This window comes from Sturnira hondurensis, unplaced genomic scaffold (genome assembly GCF_014824575.4).
Source record: "Sturnira hondurensis isolate 20B ecotype Veracruz unplaced genomic scaffold, ASM1482457v3 Scaffold0019428, whole genome shotgun sequence".
Classification (NCBI taxonomy): domain Eukaryota; kingdom Metazoa; phylum Chordata; class Mammalia; order Chiroptera; family Phyllostomidae; genus Sturnira; species Sturnira hondurensis.
This window is the reverse complement of record NW_028092059.1, coordinates 3,744,278-3,763,897: the sequence shown is the minus strand read 5'-3', so window position 1 is coordinate 3,763,897 and position 19,620 is coordinate 3,744,278.

The window sequence follows — 19,620 nt, the reverse complement described above, 5'->3', positions numbered from 1 at the left end:
CCACACAACTCATCTCTTTGGGTATGAGCGTTCTATTCATGATTCTTTCAATAGGTTGTTTCAATAGGCAGCTCCCAATTTGACTCTTGCCAACTTGCCTGCTTCCACGTCTCCACAACCTGAACTGGTTGGATCTGTTCCTGTGGACACATCTTTGGAGTGGCTTCTAATGCTTCACTTACTTTGTATATATCATCAGTACCAGTAAGCCTATATTGGAAAAGACATTCACCTACCAAACTCTGCAAGTCCATCTCAGTGGTGAACATAGTCTAAAATCCCACCTTCTCATCATATATTTCCCTCTGATTAGCCAGTAAGTATTACTTTTCTCATGAATTATAAGTTATCTAAAGAAATACAATGTGTTAACTATGTTATTTTCTTAATTAAATTGTTATGTCTTTTGTGGTAAACAAGCCCAACTTTGATTATTGAGGCTCTTGAATTTAGTCAAGGAGATTTCCCACATCAAATTTCCTCTTTAATATTTTTTGGTTAGAGGGTGCTATGTAACATTGAATCCATATAAGATGCCAGGGCTTCTAAAAAGTACAAATTGCCTTTATTATATATTTTGTATGATGGAAATTAATAACTAATCCATGTGTCTACCATATGCCAATAGTTAACAACTCATGTGTTGGTAAGTAATTGATTTAACTTCTCTCATCAATTCTCTCAACACTCTACAGAAGAGTCATATTAATTTCTTAAATCTGCTTCACTTTATCTGCTTATGTCTGCTTTATATACAGACATGCATATTACATTTATATGATATATATATTATATGATATATACATATGATATATATATAGTTTGTCCAGAAGATATATAGCCATATAATATAAAAACTAGTGACATTAAAGAAGATACAAGATACAAGAAACATTGCACATCAGACAGTGATACTTCAGTGCCCTTCAAAGTAGGCACCTTGGGACCTCACATAGTTCTCCCAGTCACCATCAGCTGTCCTATTGTATTTGCCTTAATGTCATTGACAGTCTGAAATCTCTTCCCCATCAAAGGTGATTTTAGTTTTGGGAAAAGCCAGAAGTTGCAGGATGCCAAATTTGGGTGGTAGGCGGGCTGAGTCACCTGGATGATTTGATGTTTGTCAAAAAAATTGTGCATAAGACATGATGCATGAGCAGGCACATTGTCACAATGAAGCTGCCAATCATCAGTGGCCCATAGCTGTGGCCTTCTAAATCATCTGAACAGTTTCTGTGGAGGAATGTTCAAACTCTATGCAAAATTTGATACAGATTCATTGCTATACTTGCTCAGTCATTTTGAATGCGAGGGTCACACTGTACACTTGCTCACTCAACAGCACCTACCACACCCACTGATTAGTATAATGAAGTTATTATTGTTCACACATGTGCATTCTAGTCCACTCTTCTTGGCTGCCAGTTTACATCTATGTTGCCCAAATCATTCTCGTTATGTTAACAATGACTTGGCTTTTTCCAGACAGACTTCAAATACAATGGCCAAGGAGAGCAGACTGGAGTGCACATTCATTGTGTATGTGTATACACACATACATACATACATACATATATGTATGTATGTACACACATAAATACATATATAAATATATTATAAGTATAAATATGTGTGTGCATTACAAAAGTACATGTATATATCATAAATATGTGTTAATATTTAGATATGTTATATCCCAGTGTATAATATGACAGTAGCTAAAGTAAGGAAAATTTGTGGGAAAACACTTTTTCTAAGAATTAGCCATGCAGTTAACTCTGAGCTTTAGTTACCAAGAAAAAGAGTATATGGACACAAATGTTTGAGTTATATCATAAAATCTGAGGACTCCATTTTTTTCCTCTAACAGTGAAAACAAAACTTTTTTTTTAAAGATTTTATTTATTTATCTTTTAGAGGGGAAGGGAAGGAGAGAGGGGGAAAAATATCAATGTATGGTTGCCTCTCATGCGTCCTCTGCTGGGAACTGGCCTGCAACCCAGGCATGTGCCCTGACTGGGAATCGAACCACAATCCTTTGGTTTGCAGGCCCATGCTCAATCCACTGAGCTACACCAGTCAGGGCAAAAAACCCAAAACTTTTTTGACTGAAAAATTTCACATGAAATGTATAACAGCAAACACAAAAATTTTGTTGAGTGATTGATTACTATCCCCTTTAAGTTTTTACAATAATTGACCTTCTATCAATGATTGTTAGAAATACTTCTTCACCTTTTCTGTAGAGACAGCAGTGGTGAGAAGGAAACGGGTCTGTCTACTTGACATGCCCAGTGCTGCCCAATTCTTAGCTGTTATGCTGTCTCTGGGTGGGCAAAAGTAGTTACAGTTGTGAGTACTTGAAACTCAGTTTATTCTCATATTATTATTTATTAATTATTGCATTTTTCACACATACTAGTGTAAAACTACCTTTGGCCACCCCTGTATTATACCATTAAGATAAAAATGGCTTGAGCCCTAACATCACGTGGCAGAACCTCTGCAGTCTTTCTAATATCTCCCATGTGCTCCGAGGAACTTTTCTGATAGTGTTGAGAAAGGTGATCGGATGGACCTAGAAACTTCCCATTAGTGTTTATGAAAAATAGAAAAGAGAATTGACTAAGAAATCTGGAAGGATTGTAAGGCGGGTGTGAAATCACACCTTCAGGTTACAGGCCATGATTTTTAAAGCTGATGAATTTCTGAGGCTATGTGAGTATGGAGATGAAGGTAGCAGATAACTGATTAATCCAAGTTTGTGTAAATTCAATGGGGAGTTTAGCTAAAGTAATACCAATTTTAAAATAATGGTCGCAAGTGGCTGAAAGAATGTTTTTCATATTATTGGGCTTTTAATAAGATGATCTATGTAAAAAATTATCTGGGGTTGCTAATCCAATACCATTTTCAAAGAAGCTTCCAGGTAACTTTGGCAGCAAGCTATTTGTTTCAAGAGATAACACAAGAGTTGAAGCCTACAGAGTTGTTTCAGCCCAGCAATTGTTATAAATTAGATGTGAGGCTTTAGTTAATTTACTTATTTGGTTTTCAGTTTTCAGTCACTAGTAAGTTTTTCTATATCCTTTTATTTTGTGTTTTTATGGGTAATTCTTCTACAAAGGAAATATGGATCTACCTGAGAAAGTTCAGAGAACTCAAAGCAGCACACACAGAGAGATGCCAAAGGCCAGACATCACACTGTATTTCTCAAACTACACTGTATTTCTCAAAAACCAGTTAAAACTCTATTCAGTATCTTTTCAATATTTACTTTGTGAATACTCGCTTATTTTCTAATCTTTTTTGTAAAGCGTAAAATTATTTTGAGAGGATTTTGAACTGTTCAAGTTAAAAATGTTTTCAAATGAAAAGGACAAGAATCTTTTGTAGCACACACCATAATGTGGTTGACAAAAAACATTCCTCCTCCATAATATTAAATAGCTTCACTAAGAGTTTTACCCCAATAGAAGCAAATACATGCAAATTGGCCTTTGTTTACTTTAAATAGAAAAAAGCTCTAATTTCTGATTGAATTATTGAATTAAAGTATATCATTACAAAGCCAAAAATAATTATATAATATTTTGGGAGTTGGTCCTATAAAATCAATGTTATATTTTTCTTACAGCCCCTAGTATAATATTTAACAGCAATATTTATTTTGGGATGGTGGTAGAACAATCAATTGCACACTGAGATATGTTTAGGTGTATATGTTATATGTTATAGAAATTGCTAATAAACCACTCTAATGAGCTCTACTAGAAAAATCAATCTTAGAAGACACAAAAGGGAAACAGTTACTATAGCAAAATTTTAAATGAGTGAGACATTACATGGCTTTGTTTTTGTAAGCAAAACTGTATGGGTAACTAATTTTTTTTCTAGCAAAAGTTAGTTGTTGTCCCAAATTTCATATGATTTACAAATAAAGTCTCATTCATATGTGTTCTCTGGTTTTTATTGACATTCAGTAAAATATATACAAATTTGAAACTAAAAATTAATAGCTCAGCTTTAAAATCAAAGGTATTTTAACATGAACTCCTGTAAGCTTATGACATAGTTGTTTAGCTTCATGCAAGTTAGTGTTAGGCTTCTCTCCTTGATTCTCCTATTTTTTTAAACAAAATGTAAACATTTCTTTTTAAAAATAAAAAAACGTGTCCATTGAGATGGCTCTCTGCTGGGACTGAGAGTACTTTCAGGGCAACTTCCTTCTGAAGAAGCATCCTTTTGGGAGCCCTGCTTTCCCTCCTGTAGAGCAGTGGAGCAGCAAATGCACAGAACGGCCATTTGTGCAGGCTGAGGATGGTGGTGCTTTTACAGCATCCTGGGGTAGTTCACATCCATGAAGTGGCAACCCGGACTCTGTACCAGGCATTTCTTCTTATGTTCCTCTTCTCCTCAGATCCCCAGTAATAGGTATATTCTCAAGGGGAAGTCATCACCCCTGAAAAAGAAAACAAAATTTAAACATTTATTTCCTAGCATGGAATCTGAGGAGCTTAACATGGTGGCATGAGCAGAGATTCCTAGGCCTCGCTTCCCACCCCAGTCCAGCCTGAAGTTCAAAGTTCAACATTTTCCTGTGTCAGACCTCAAGGCAACATCTGGTCAGAATCCTTATTTGTCCAAGAAATGTATCCAAGAAATGTTTCCTCTAGCCTCACAACTGTAATGAAAATGAGCTGTCAGAACAATTAGAGTTTTACCAAATTTAACCATAATGCCTAGAAGCGCACAATAGTGTTTATTTAGAGATGTTGCCAAAGACGCACGAAGGTCAAGATGGCTCTTACCCTTTGTTGAGATATGGAACAAATAGGGGGTCACAATTAGGATCAAGCCGCTCACCTCTGGAGGTGTGAAGGAGGCTATCCCAGCATTCATGGAGGTCATAAACAAGCCCATGAAAAATATATCAGAAATTTGTGGTATCCCCTAAGGCAAGAAGCAATATGCTCCCGTTCAGGGAGAGTCAGCCACTGTTGGAAGCTGGTCTGGACCTAATGGATTTGCACTCAGGTCTTCTCCATTCAGACCAGGGATAGTGACTGAATGGGAGTGATTCGGTTCAGACAGGAAAACAACAATGCAGTGCTCCAAGGATTCTCCCCTCAGTTCAGTCTGCTGTATGTGGTGTATCATCTTTGGCTTTACAGGATTTTATTTAGGAAAGATATTTAAAATGCAGTATAACAAACATGACCGGAAGAAGGGGTGTATTATGTTTTCCCACATATCAGAAAATGAAATCCAGACTCTAATTCCACTGAAGATTATGGCACTCCAGTAAATTTTTATAGTTGATTTTTATGTAACTACATAGATTTTGGTGACAAGTATTTGTCTCAATTTTATGATACACAGTGAATATCATAAAAATGAATCACCAACCTTAAAATTGCTTTCATAGCTTATTAAAATACCTAATTTCTTTAAATTATAAGTAATCACAGAGAAGGGAACCAATATAGTCTGCCTAATTTTAACAGTAATCTATCCCTTTTTGAAACATGCCTTTGTCAGGTACACCATATAATATTTATGCATCTCTTCCAATTTCCTAGAACAGAAAACAGGTTATAATTTGATTCTCTCCAAATAAGAATTCAAGTATAAATATACATATGTCATTTTAAAAAGATTTTATTTATTTATCTTTATAGGGGAAGGGAAGGAGAAAGGGAGAGAAATATCAATGTATGGTTGCCTCTCATGCGTCCCCCACTGGGAACTGGCCTGCAACCCAGGCATGTGCCCTGAGTGGGAATTGAACCATGATCCTTTGGTTCGCAGGCCCAGGCTCAATCTACTGAGCTACACCAGCCAGGGCTACATATGTCATTTGTAAATGAAGAGCAAGTTCATTGTAATAATTACTGATATTTTAACAAACTTGTTTGTGAAAACAAATGATCTCAAGCTCTTAAAGATTTAAAACTGGAAAGGTTTATTTCTCGATTACACTAAATGTCCCTCTCTCGTGAGCAGGGGAAGAGCTTGCCTTCACGCTGTCCGCCGGAAAAGACAAGCTGAGGGAGCAGCCGCTCTTTGGAACATGGTCTTTCACATGATGTGAGGGAATGGGTTAGGCTGCAGTGAAATATGTACCATGTTATTTCTGCTAATATTTTCTTGGCCAATGTAAATCACATAGTGATGCCTAAGTTCAGTGAGGGAGAAAAAGGGCACCTCAACAAGAACCATGGCCTGGGAAAAACCCCAATGACTAACTCAAGGACAACTTGGCTAAATCAAAAATTTTAAATGTACAAATTTTTAGCGTTGGCCTATTGATTCCATTTCTAGTGATTTATATTATAGCACAAACATGTTGTTCATTTCTGTGTTCTTTGTGATAACAAAAAGTAAGAAAGTCCTGAGAAAAGTTTTGGGCTAACCAAATGAAGTTAAACCCATTCAGTGGGGTACTTCATAGTCTTTCAAAAATGAGTAGGAAATATTTAAAATAACATGGAAAGCTATTCCAAGACAATATTGTTATATAACAATTAAAGTGCATGTGTGTGTGGTGTTGGTTGGGGTAGAGTGTGTGTGTATGTGCACAGGCAGGCTAATACATGCAAAGCACTTAGAACAGTGTTTGGCAAAAATAATAATAGTAACTAACAATTGTATGCAATTTGCTATGTGTAACATACTCTTCGAAATGTTGTTCATCTCTTAAGTCTTTGATACAGCAATCATTTGACATGATACTATTCTCAGTTTTCAAATGAGAAAACTCAGAGTCTATTTATGACTAATTTCTGGAATGATATTTGAGAGACTATCTGCAATGAGGATCAATAAGGAGTAGGAGTAATGGATGTGGTGGCCCTTATTAATTCACTGTGTTGTTTCTATTCCTTTTAGAATTTTTATTGCGATTATATATGACTTTCAGAGTAAAATTCTGATAATTATAGATGTCATGACAATGAGCCAAGGAGAGCTGACTCACCCCTGCTAGAATGTATTTGTACCTCTGCACCCTGACAAAGGTGATTTTTTTCTATGTGGAGAAAATGCTTCAGACCTTAACTCTCACCTTCAGCTCTTTTCTTTATCATAATGAAGAAAAGCCTGAGCTGGTCACTCTTGACACGAGGTGTTCTGTTTGAGTGTGATGACTTGTGATAGGTGAAGACACTGTCCAATGGTTCCCCCTCTTACAGGATTCTTCATCTCTGTCCTGTTGCCACGAGGCCTGGCTGAGTGACTGACATTGTAGGTGGTGTGTACCGCTTTCAACGAGAGACTATAAGAGTCACTGTGAGGCCGTTCCCTTGCTCTTTACTCTGAGATGGGAAGGCCAATATCCAGAGGCATTAAGAGGCATGGAGAACAGTTATGGCAACATGAGCAAGCAATTAGAAATAAACTTTCCTGTATCAAATCCCTGAGGCTGGACTATTTGCTACCATGGCTTGAACCAGTGAGAGTTAACACAGGGCCTCAGAGAAATCATACAAAAGCAGAATTGGAGAAAACACACCTCTGGCCATCCTCTGAGGTGGGAATTCTGGGACATTTCAGCATTTTGTGCCTTTTGTTCTTTTTGTGTCTTTTACTCTTGGAGCTGCATTACCCAAAGTTCTCTATAACTTATTCTTCTGGAAGTAGGAAAATGTTTATTGTCCCATTGCTCTCCTGTTGGCGAGCTAGTCGTAGAGGACTTGTTATACAATTTCAATTAGATTTTTATTTCTGTTTGTGGAAGACTGACTTATTCTACATGTCCTGTCAGTTGAAAAGGAAGTGCCAATATTATAGAGTATAAATAGTTATAGTTGTATTTCCTTTCCAACAACTCATATCTCTAAAGTTTCTCACTTAATTATGAAATGTTGGCATCATTTTACCTTTCAGTTTTTTATTATCTGAATTAAAACATGCAGTATAGTTAAGATCTTTTTTCCTCTTGGTGTTCTACATGTTTCATTTGGCACGAAATGCCTAATACAAATAAGGCCTTCCAGTTCTGTAGTTTGGCCTTGATTCTCAAGTGTCCACTCTAATGATAAAATTGTCAAGTGTTACTATTAAAAGAGTCACACACTAAGTTAATTTCCCATCAAGCATAATTTTCTACTAATATAAAAATAAACGTTCTAGGAGTATTTCAGATGTTGTTCTACCTTTATTCATTTAAAGAAGCATGTTATATTTTCTTTTAACAGCATTAAACCAATTTCCTGGGCATCAAAATTAATGAGAATAACCTATTTCATATCTCTGGTCCAGGGGCCCAAAGGTCATCATATTTTTAATGAAGGGGGAATGCACTGATTTTTCATGGGTTTGATTATTTCTGTAAGTTGCACTGCCCAGTGGAGCACTATTAGAAATATTCTAGGATAAGGATATTTAGGCATTTGCCTGGTCTCTAATTATGTTGCACATAGCAGCATTTTAGGACTGTTGTCTAAGAAGGAGGAGGCAGCTCTGCACCAGTATTGAGCAGTATCAGAACTATCTAGGGAAAAGACTGTAGTATTATAATCAGTCAGCAGTTAAACTGTCCCTCTTCCACTGTACCACCTGGTGAAGGGGCTGCCCCCTTGGCTTCCATGTTACGTACAGTGTCTAAGTGCTTCTGTTACGCCTATGTGGAGACTAACACTTTTGTCATGGTTTTCAATCGTGGCCTCAGTAGGCGAGCTGCCTAAAAACATCATGTAATTTATGCTTTGCTTTACAAAGTCTAAGGAGTATTCTAATGAGCCCATAGCAACCTGTACTGGGGAAACTAGGAGGCGCGAGGGTAATCTTTCCCCCCATTTTTTGCCCCCCAAAGTCACAAAAGAATCCTGTTAGCATTCTAGGTACAATTAAGACAGTCTAGGGAAGCTTAAGTGGCTTTCCAAAGGTGAGAGCAAATTATGAAGCCTATAAGATGGTTCTTTTTTTTTAATGACTTATGCCCATGACCTCAATTTTAATCTAAAGTATATGTATTTTATTGCCCCCCTAAAAATATGCAGAGGGAAAACAAGGCTTTGTTATATAACCATGTTATATAACATTTCTAACAGCCATGTTAGAAAACCATGGCTGTTATATAACATGAATTACTCCACTATCAGTTTTTGGAAGTGAATGTTAAGGACATGGATCTGAGAGAATAAAAACGAGTTCCTAACATGAAAATACATGCTGATACAAAACATTTTTACCCTCAATGACTATGATATTTGTTTCAAGTAATGTGCATTTTATTATTAGTCAAAGTTATTATCGGTGAATGTGATTCTGAATTTGTCATTCCTGGATTACTTCTTTGTATAAGCCTATTTTATTGTAAATATAAACATTTTAATTCATATACTGCATTTACATGAGAATTGTTTGATTACTAGTACTTCTGATTATTATATTCATTGGTAATATATTTAATTCCAGATTATACACCAAAGACAGAGAGACAGATTTGAATGGTACAATACACGGTTGATTCACACATCACAGGTTTAAACTGCATAGGTCCATTCATATGCTAATTTTTACAAAAAAATACCTGTACTGTGTTCAAACAGCCATTGGGAGTCCATGGATAAAGCTGGCCAACTCTATGCATTGATCCATGCCATTTTATACAGGGGACTTGAGCATCCATGGATTTTGGTATCTGCGGAGAAGTTCTGGAGCCAATCCCCTGGGAATACTGAGGAACAACTAAGTTATGGTCAAGTCAAAAGTTATATTCAAATTTTCCACTGCACAGTGGGTTGGCTCCCCTAATCCCTGCACTGTTCAAGGTTCAACTGCAGTGTCTTGACAGATGGCTTTCAAGTCTGAGTTCTGAGGGGGAAATCTGAGGAAGAGAAGGAAGTGCAGGATGCTTTTTATTCTGCCATGAATTTTTCTAAAGAATGTGTAAAGGCAAGAAGAAGAGATGGTGGCATTTTATTGACCCTTTTAGGGTCTGTGACCTGCAGGCTTTCTGCTAGCCTCCAATGATATCCGCCTCTTGGCATCCACATCCTTGTGTAATCCCCTCCCCTCAAATATGGGCCCAGTGACTTGCTTCTAACCAGTAGAATAGAGCAAAGGTGATGGGATTTCATTTCTGGGATTAGCTTACAAGAGACTGTTACTTTCATCTGGACAGCTATAATCTATAGACAATAGCTCAATGGTATATAAAAACAATCTTTCCTGGCGTTGATAAACAACTCACTATTTGAGGGAGGCTGGTACATCGAGAAAATCAGGCCTCTGGCCAACAGCCTGCTAGGAACTGAGAGATTTCTAGTCCAAGAGCCCTTAAAAAAATAAAATTTTGCCAACTTCATTCATGTAAGCGAGTTTAGAACTGAATACTTCTTGCCCTGGCAGGTGTAGCTCAGTGGATGGAGCGCGGGCCTGGGAACCACATGATCGCCCTTCAATTCCCAGTCAGGGCACATGCCTGGGTTGCAGGCCAGTTCCCAGCAGGGGACTAACGAGAGGCAACCGTACGCTGATACTTCTCTCCTCTCCTTCCCTTCCCCTGTAAAGATAAATAAATAAAATCTTTAAAAAAGAAGTGAATACTCCTCAAATGAGCCTCCATATGAGCCCCTGACCCTGAATTCAGCCTTGTGAGACTGAAGCAGAGGACCCAGGTAAGCTGTGCCCACAGAAACTTTAAGATGAACACGTGTTGGTTTAAGATGTTACTTTTGTGATAAATTATTACACAGCAATAGATGATAATACATATCACATAACTGTTATTTGATTGTTCATTTGATAGCAATTTCTTCAGTATGATGTGGCTTGACATTATAATGCATATTGCCTACTATATATTTAGGCAAAACTCTGTACAAGAAGAGGAACTGATATAAAGCACTGGTTTTCCACATTTAGTATCTTAAAGGCTCACCTGGAGGTCTTAATAAAACAGCCACCCTCTCCCTCCAAGTTTTTGATTCAACTATTTCTAAGAAGTTCCCAGATACTTTAGTTTCCTATTGTTCCCATGACAAATTACTACAGACTTGGTGGCTTAACACAGCACAAATGTATTACTTTCCAATTCTGGAAGTCAAAAGTCAGAAATAGGTTTGTGTGGGCCCAGATGTTCTTTTCCTGGGAGCTCTAGGGGAGAATATGTTTCCTTGCTTTTTCTAATTCTAGAGTCTCTCTGCATTCCTCGACTCATGGCCCCTTCCTCCAACTTCGAAATGGCCTTCAAATTTCTTTATGACTCTGATCCCTGACTCTCTTGCCTCCTCCTTTTACCTGGAAAGGCCCTTGTGGGGATACTGAGCACACGTAGGTAACCTTCCCATCTCAAGACCCTTAACTTAATCCCATGTGTAGTCACTTTTGCCACTTAAGGGAACGTATTCACAGGTTTCAGGGACGAGGGTGTGGGCATTTTTGTGGGCCCATTTTTCTGTGGCCGTTTCAGGTAATGCTGACGTTGCTGACCCAGGAAGCACACTTCGAGTCTCCCTAATGGCAGGTAACTGAGAGACCCAAGCTTCCTCTTCCTTGGGTTTCATCTGCTCACACCATGCCTATCCTTAGCCTTGCTTTTCCTAAGATTGCACAGCTGCTGTTCTCTGTGTGGACTGGAAACTACTTGTGTCAGTATTCACGTGTGCCCCACCAAAACTCACAGGGGGCTCACTCATGTGTAGGCAGAAGTTTGCTGTTATGATGACAGCTGAAATGCTTACCAGGCAGGCAGCTCTTTATGATTTTTAATTTTAAAAAATATTTTATTTATTTATTTTTAGAGAGATGGGGGAGGGAAGGAGAGGGAGAGGCACATCAATGTGTGGTTGCCTCTCATGTGGCCCCCACCGGGAATCTGGTCTGCAACCCAGGCATGTGCCCTGACTGGGAATTGAACCCATTACCCTTTGGTTTACAACCTGAGCTCGATACACTGAGGTACACCATCCAGGGCTGATTTTTAGTTTTATTTGTGTGAAAATAAAACTAAAAATCACAGCAAAATCCTGACTTTGGTGACATTATATTTTTTGTTTTTTTTGCTGTTAGACAAATTGCAAATAGATTTTGAAACTCTTTAGTGTTCTCCAGGAGTAAATGAGAAACTATCAAACACTCTAACTAGTAATAATGATAACTAAAAATATCTATTAAAAACACCTTTTTGTACTTTTTTATCTTTTTAAAAAGACTTTGATTATTTTTTCTTCTAATATTCTGTACACAAGTATGTGGGTAATGATTCTAGCATTTAAAAATGACTGAATAATTAAGATACTTTTTTATCAATGATTCTAAGAGAAGTATGATTGTTTTTAATCAATTAAAAACTAAGAATAAAGGTTAAAAATGTCATCTTTTCTTGTCAGCCACTTTATGGAATAGCATAATATTAGAATGCATATGTGGCTCCCTGTCTGCATAACAAACTATCTTAAAACATGGGCATATGTCTCTTAGATTTAATGTCTACATACTTTCTCTCCCAGAATGCTGAGAGGCTATGGTTGTTTTACCTCTTTTAGGGACTATATTTTTTCAATTAATTCACAGATATTTAAATTCCAGGGGGTTTGCCAAATTTTGTCTGGGAGCATAAGTAATGTTATGGGGGAAAAAAGACTGAAAAATCTTAATATGTGCCACAATCAATTCCTATTTTTAGGACTGGTTCTACGAAAGTGGTAAAGTTAAAGAACCGTATTTTGTTCAGTGAGCCCCTTGGTGATCTTCTAGCAGCACTTGTATCCCCGAATATTTAGAATTCCTGTGGATAAAACACTTCATTCATCTCTTCATCTCCTTAATACTCTTATACCAATATAGTGGCAGATGTCAGGGACCTTGGTGGTCCCATTTGCACCCCTGCCTTCACCTTTACAACTTCTGTCAGCAGGGGCTCTCTGGAACAGAATGCTCTACAGCCACGTTTTGCCCCCAATTTACATCAGCAAGGGACTTTTCAGAAAGCTGGCGTGTTGATTCTTCATCACCTGGTGTAAATAAATGGAGAGTATGAAACCTTTTAATATTTCTCCAAATGAAAGACAAATTGGATCTAGAAGCTTATGCTTCACTGAATGATTTTGCGTGCCATGGATCTACTAAAAATGGAAAATACCTAAATATGGAGGGGAAATAAAAGCAAATGGTCCTAAACAAAATCTCTAAGAGATACCTGTGGCTATTTGACTTTCTCCCTATTGGTCAAGTGCAAAGGTAAGGAAAGTTTCAGGCTACTGTCAACCAAACTATCATAACACGCTTTTGAAGAACTTTAAGTAAACTATTAACTTAAAAAAATTGGGTAACTTTCTTTTAACTGAAGGTTAAATAATAAACCCACAAACCCAGTTATTCATAGTATAAGACTTTTCAGAGGAAATGAGATATGAGGGATGTGAAATATTCCTGATTTTTGTAACAAATATTTTTGCTTACTTTGGCCATGGTGTTTATGTGAATTTATTGATTTGATTTCTGTTTTTGTAGAAAGTCACCGTATGTGATTTGGGATTTATTTTAGTACTTTTTATGTATGTTAAAGTTTCCTAGTTTGTGAGGTTGGAGATGTGATGTGAGATCATTGACATTTACTGTAATAAAACTATTATTTTCAATAAATGTATGTATAAAAACTGATCTTATGAAACACTATATTATATTTATATTATATTTATATATTGAAACTAGTGGAAGAGACTAGCTAATGTACATTTATTATTCTCTTTATATAACATTCAAAGATCTTTTCTGAAAGTTTTTTTAGATTTAAAGACACTTGCTCCTGCAGAATTATTTTAGTCCATCTCTAGGGAGTTCTTCTGTTGCCGGCTTATCAGATGTGAGACAATTTACATGTTATAAAAATAAGTGAAAGTAATGTAATGTGCCAGATTTCTAGTGGAGTATGAGTAATCATTCTGTTGGCATGGCAAGGGGATTCATAGAAAAGCACTGTTTTGTGATTTTTGCTGAAAATTAATTGTAATTAAAGTTTTTATTTATAAAAGAAGAAATAAGGATAATTTATTGCTAATTGAAAATGAAAAGCTTCTTCTGTCTCAGCATGCTTCTATACAAAATAAGTGTCTTCTCCCTGTATCACTTTTGAGTTGATAAGTATTTATTCAGCACTTGCTGTGGCTAAACATATTATGGCAGGTAGGTAACGAGGAGAATGTGAGTAAAAGATACACAAGAATATGCAGATAGTAACTCATTACTGACACAGAGTGATGCACATTCAGGGAGTGATAGGAAGTTTGAGGAAAAAGAATTTCCAAGTAGGGTTTAAAGGGAAAGCTTAAAAAGATTCTAGCAAAGGAGCCACAAATTGAATGTAATAGCATAGCGCAAGCACAGGCAGATGACAAGAAACAGGCACAGCTGATGCTTCTTCTACTATTGGTGTGGGCATTTAGCCACAGTAGGAGGCTAAAACAATTACCCGTTTATATTGACATGCCTTCTTCCAAAAAGTTGAAATTATCAACAAGTCCATTTAAAATATGTATTTATAGTTAATATCGCTAGCCATAAACCTTTCCCTAAGTGTATATTATGCCTTTCTAATATGAAAATACTATTAGTAAAACTTTTAAACATTAGTGAAAACATTAGTAAAAACCTTTAAATGTTTATTCCATCTTTATGTCAACTTTCAAAAATCTGTATTTTAGTGTGTCTTTTAATGTTTATATACATATAGAATATGATTTAATGGTAAACATAAATACTTTGAGTAAGTAAATGCAAATATGTTGAGTGAAAAATATTTCACTGGTAGATGAGCACAATAAAAAAATTGTTCTTTTTCCAAAAGAGAAGATATGCCTTTTTTGCCCATCCTCTCTTATCATTCAGCTCATGGACAAAGCTCAAACTTTCCCTTCCTTCCTAGATGAGCTGTGGACAGAAAAGATAGTTCTTTAACATCATTCGCTAGGAAACATGAGGCATCGCCTAAGCCCTGGCCCCTAGAGCTCTTCTCCCTGAAATGTTCACGCCCTTGACTGGCACATGGGTCATTTGTCCATATATTATATTTACTTATTATTAATTATTGTTGTTCTGTATCCTACAAAGACTTGTCTACAAACCTGCCAATCTGGTGTGTAAAATATTGGAGATGAGGGGCCGAGTCAGTGGGGCAGTTACAAATCATGAGAATTCACAAGCATCTATATATTTTAATACAGTTGGAGGTCTGTAGTGATTTGTTTCCTGCGCAAGACACTGCTTTCTCTTGCATAGATATGTGACTTTTGAGTAAAGAAGCATAATTGCAGGGAGAGGGGGTCATCATGTGATAGGTTTGGTGGAAAGTTCTATGCTACCATTTCCTAAATACTATATTTCATTTAACAGATTTAATAATGTGAGCTGAATGGAGAAATATCCCTTTTTACAATGTGCAAAGATGGGTTTTAGTGTCCATTTGTGTATGTTTTAAAAGAACATCGGTATGGCATTTCCAGGATATTGGAGGCAGAAGCCTTGTATCAGCCTCACCTGGGATCTTGTCAGAAGTGCAAAGCCTCAGGCCCCAGGCCAGACCTCCTGAATCAGAACCTCAAGAAGCAAGGCCCCCAAGTCTGCATTTTAATAGATGATTCTGGTGCACACGGAAGTCTGAGAAGCACTTCGAGGGGGGAAATAGTGATTCAGATTACCATTTCAGAATAGAAATGGCGATTTTCAAAATTCTCCAGGAAACTATGTCGGAAGGTTCTTATGAGCCGCCATAATGCTTTCATGGATTTTAAAGAGGCTCATAACATTTTATAGCAGTGCAATTTACACCATGATTTCTCAAATTGGTGGAGAATAAATGCAAATGAAATTGTATTTTGAGGAATTTTATTCGAGGAGCAAGTAGAATACAAAAGTGGATAAAGGTAATCCTTGAAGGAAAGCAGATGAATCTATTGTAACAGTGAACTAAAGCTACTATATCTTCTCTCAAAGAAGAAAACTACTACATCTCTTATGAGACAGATGAAGCTGTATGTTAGATCTGTGAGAGAGAGAAGGTCTGTAATGAGGCAGGGGGAAATCAAACCAATAGGAATTGTATATTAACACATTAATTTTGTCTATTTTTTATGAAAATACGAGCCAAAGGTTTTCTACATGTGAATCATGTTCAGCTTGTTAATTGCTGATTTTCGTTCCTGTTCCTGTAATAGTTCAATGCCTCACTGATGCTCTATTTAAGAAAGAAAGAAAGAAAGAAAGAAAGAAAGAAAGAGAAAGAAAGAAAGAAAGAAAGAAAGAAAGAAAAGAAAGAAAGAAAAGTAGCAATGCATAACAGCTCATTAACAGTGATCCTATTTACTGTGTGTCAGTTTGTCATTCTTGGTTGAACAAAGAAAATATGTTATATAGAAACTGATAGTCTTTTTCTAAATTATACACATCTATTATAACTATTTGTAGTTTCAGCGGGGAGTGGCAAAATTTGTGCCACTTAGTATTTATTGTGTCTAGTTCAGATCCTAGCAATTTGAAGGCTATTCATAATTTTACTTAATTGAATGTTGCCCAGTATAGGAAATAAGTGTAGCTGACACCTCCCCACCCACCCACCCAGTGTAGTTGCCTTAGTTGACCATGTAGAATAGATTAATAAAGTAGATGGAGATGAGGAAGCTTTCATTTTTACAGCCAGCTATACCTTTAGCTTCTCATGTAACCTGTATGGGCCTTATTTTCCTAATCTTTAAACCAACAAACTTGAATTAAGTATTTGTAAAAAAATATATGATTTCATAAACACTGATAATAGTGATCACTTTTTGAACATAGATAAGGAGAGGACTATAGGATCTAATTTGAAACTAAGTTCCGGGGAAATACATAATCCAAAATTTAACCACCAGTCAAATGAAAATGATTCAGAAACCTAATGATAAATTATGCTTTTAAACTTTCAGGAGGAAGTGCTACATTATCCCACAGTGAGGAATCTCAGATGCACTGGTAACAAGCGTACCACTATTGAAAGCCCAGCTCTCTGCCTGTGCTCAGGTTCTTTTCAGATGCTTGCTTGCTGGCGTCTCTGTCTAAGCTTGTAGTTGCACAACCTTCAGAGCAATAGTGCATGGGCATACAACAGCACACTGGAAAACTGCCGTATATAACTTAACATCTCCTGAACGGAAAACATAACTTGTATCATTTGGCTTTTAATGGTTTTCTAATATCAATATTTAAATAGTTATTTCAATAGTCAGATTAGGAAATATAAAAGACAAGAAACTGGCACAGCTAATGTTTCAAGATGTTCCTGATATTCCCAAGAGTACACAGGTCCTCTCTGAGGGTCACCTCCTTAAGCCCTTATGGGCATGGACAAAAGAAAATCTTTCCTAAGACCACTAGCAAAAGAGAAGTTTTGGGATAAATTTGCTGTTTTAGATCTTAGTTTGGGAGATTCTTTTCCTAGTCTGAGCAGCAATTTCTAATCTCTCCAGATGAAATTGAATATGTTTTATGTTTTTGCTCTGGGGACACGAACAATTCATTGGGAACTTGGAGATGACTGTGATCTATTTATACATTTTTTTCTCCAGAGTAGATGAGTTTTATTTTGTGCTCATCTTTCAGTTTTAGATGCAGCATTAATGGATTTACCATAAATTTAAGGGCTAGGGATTCAGGAGTGTGCAGGTGTAAAACCACACTGTAAATTATTGTAGAAGAGGCATGGATATAATATTCATCCTCTTGGAATCTCAGATTCCTTATCTGTAACACGCAAAGTATAGCGACATTCAAAGGCTGATATAAGCAGTGCATTATATATTATGCATAAAATTCTTAACACAATGTCCAGATTCTTAACATGATAAATGGAACTGTTTTTATCATAGCCCAAAGAAGGAATAGAATTTAGACTGAGGAGGTTAGATTACTACAGATGGAGGAGGTTAGGAGATTACAGGGAGGAAATAGGGAAGTCTAGGACTCAGAGAGCAATGCATATGACATGAAAGTAGGTTTAAGAACAAGGGCTGATTGCACAGAAATAAGCATGTAGAAATAAGCTGAGCCAGGACACTATGGGGCCCTCTATACCAGAAGAAGAAATTTGGATTTTACTCTAAGGATAATAGACAGTGATTGAAATGTTTGAGGCAGTTGAGTGATTAATCCGACTTACCTTTGGAAGGTTTATTCCCTTTTATTGATCTACTTGATTTTTCCAATTATTGCTATCACTCATCTGGTTTCATACTCCTTGACTGTTCCTTAGGGACCAGCTCTGTAATCACTGCTTGTATCCCCATGTTTGCTTTCCTTCAGATGACTCTCAGTTGTCCCAAAGAACTCAGCTTTTACTTAGTCCTTGTTTTTTCCTTCTCCAGGGTATCAGTTTTTGCCAAAGAGTTCTGGTTTTCAAGTCATCAAGTCTGTCTGTCAGCCTTTCCCTGTCTGGGCACCGCTCATAGGTGGAAGTAGAAGAAAGCAGTAGCCCTCCTGCTTCTCCTGAATTTTCCTTGGCTTTTGCCATTTAAGGTCAGCTCTTTCTCCTTCAGTCTTTCCTTTAACATAATATTATGTTTTCGCCTCTGTCCTCTTTGTAAGCTCATCTAAATGGTGTCCAGTAACATCGGAAAAAAACATTACGAGTGGTAACATACTTTAGAACCAAAGGCAAAGTCTTTGAGGTCAGATTTAAATTTTAATGTTGGTAGTAACTTACCAGTTGAGTTTTTTATTAAGATTACTAAGCTGGTTATCCTTAATTTTAATTGTACCATACAAAATATACACATAAACAGGTACTTGCTTTATGTATGTAAGCATTATTATCATACCTTTATTTCATCATTTTAATATAGATTACTAACATACTATAAAGATGGAAAACCATGACATTTATAATTTTACTTATCAAAATAAGTGCAACACAAATAGAGGAAAAACAATTTCACTTATATATGTACTTAAAAATAGCTAAAACATAGTGTTAAAATAGTTACCTTAATAAAAAAGTAATCGTATATTTATTATTCAATTATTTTTATTTATTTATATATCATGTTCTACCTATTCTTTGAAAACAATTTTACAACAAGCAGATTTGCTCAGCACATACTTTACTTTATGGATTGTTTCTAGGTTTGTTGATAGAAGATAAATATAGCTTAGTCTATTAAACTACGAGTTATTCTAAGGTAGAAAGAATTCTTGTGGCATACATTATAAATATCTATAGGCAATAAAAGTAGAATAAATTTAAATATATTGCTTACATGGACCTCTTTTGTGGATTTATTTTGAGGGGTATTTTAACAAAATGTAAGTCTTTGAATAGTTTTATAGTCAGACATGTAATTTAAAATAATAGGCTGTTTTATCACCATTGCCAATATTTGTTTGTATAGTACCATGTAGTTTTGAAGCTAATGCATTATCTAATTTTTCATATGGCCCCAGAAATGCTGTGAAGCTTCCTACACATCAGTTTTAGAAAAAAGAAACCTCGGGTATCCTTTAGTTTAGTAGCCTAATTTCGCACTTGAGGAAATTTAGCCTTCAAGTCATTGACACAATTTATGCTTATGATTGTGGGATGATTAAACTTCCTGATCAATCTTTCAGCTGCTTCCCATAGATTATCTAGTAGTGGGATCATGCAA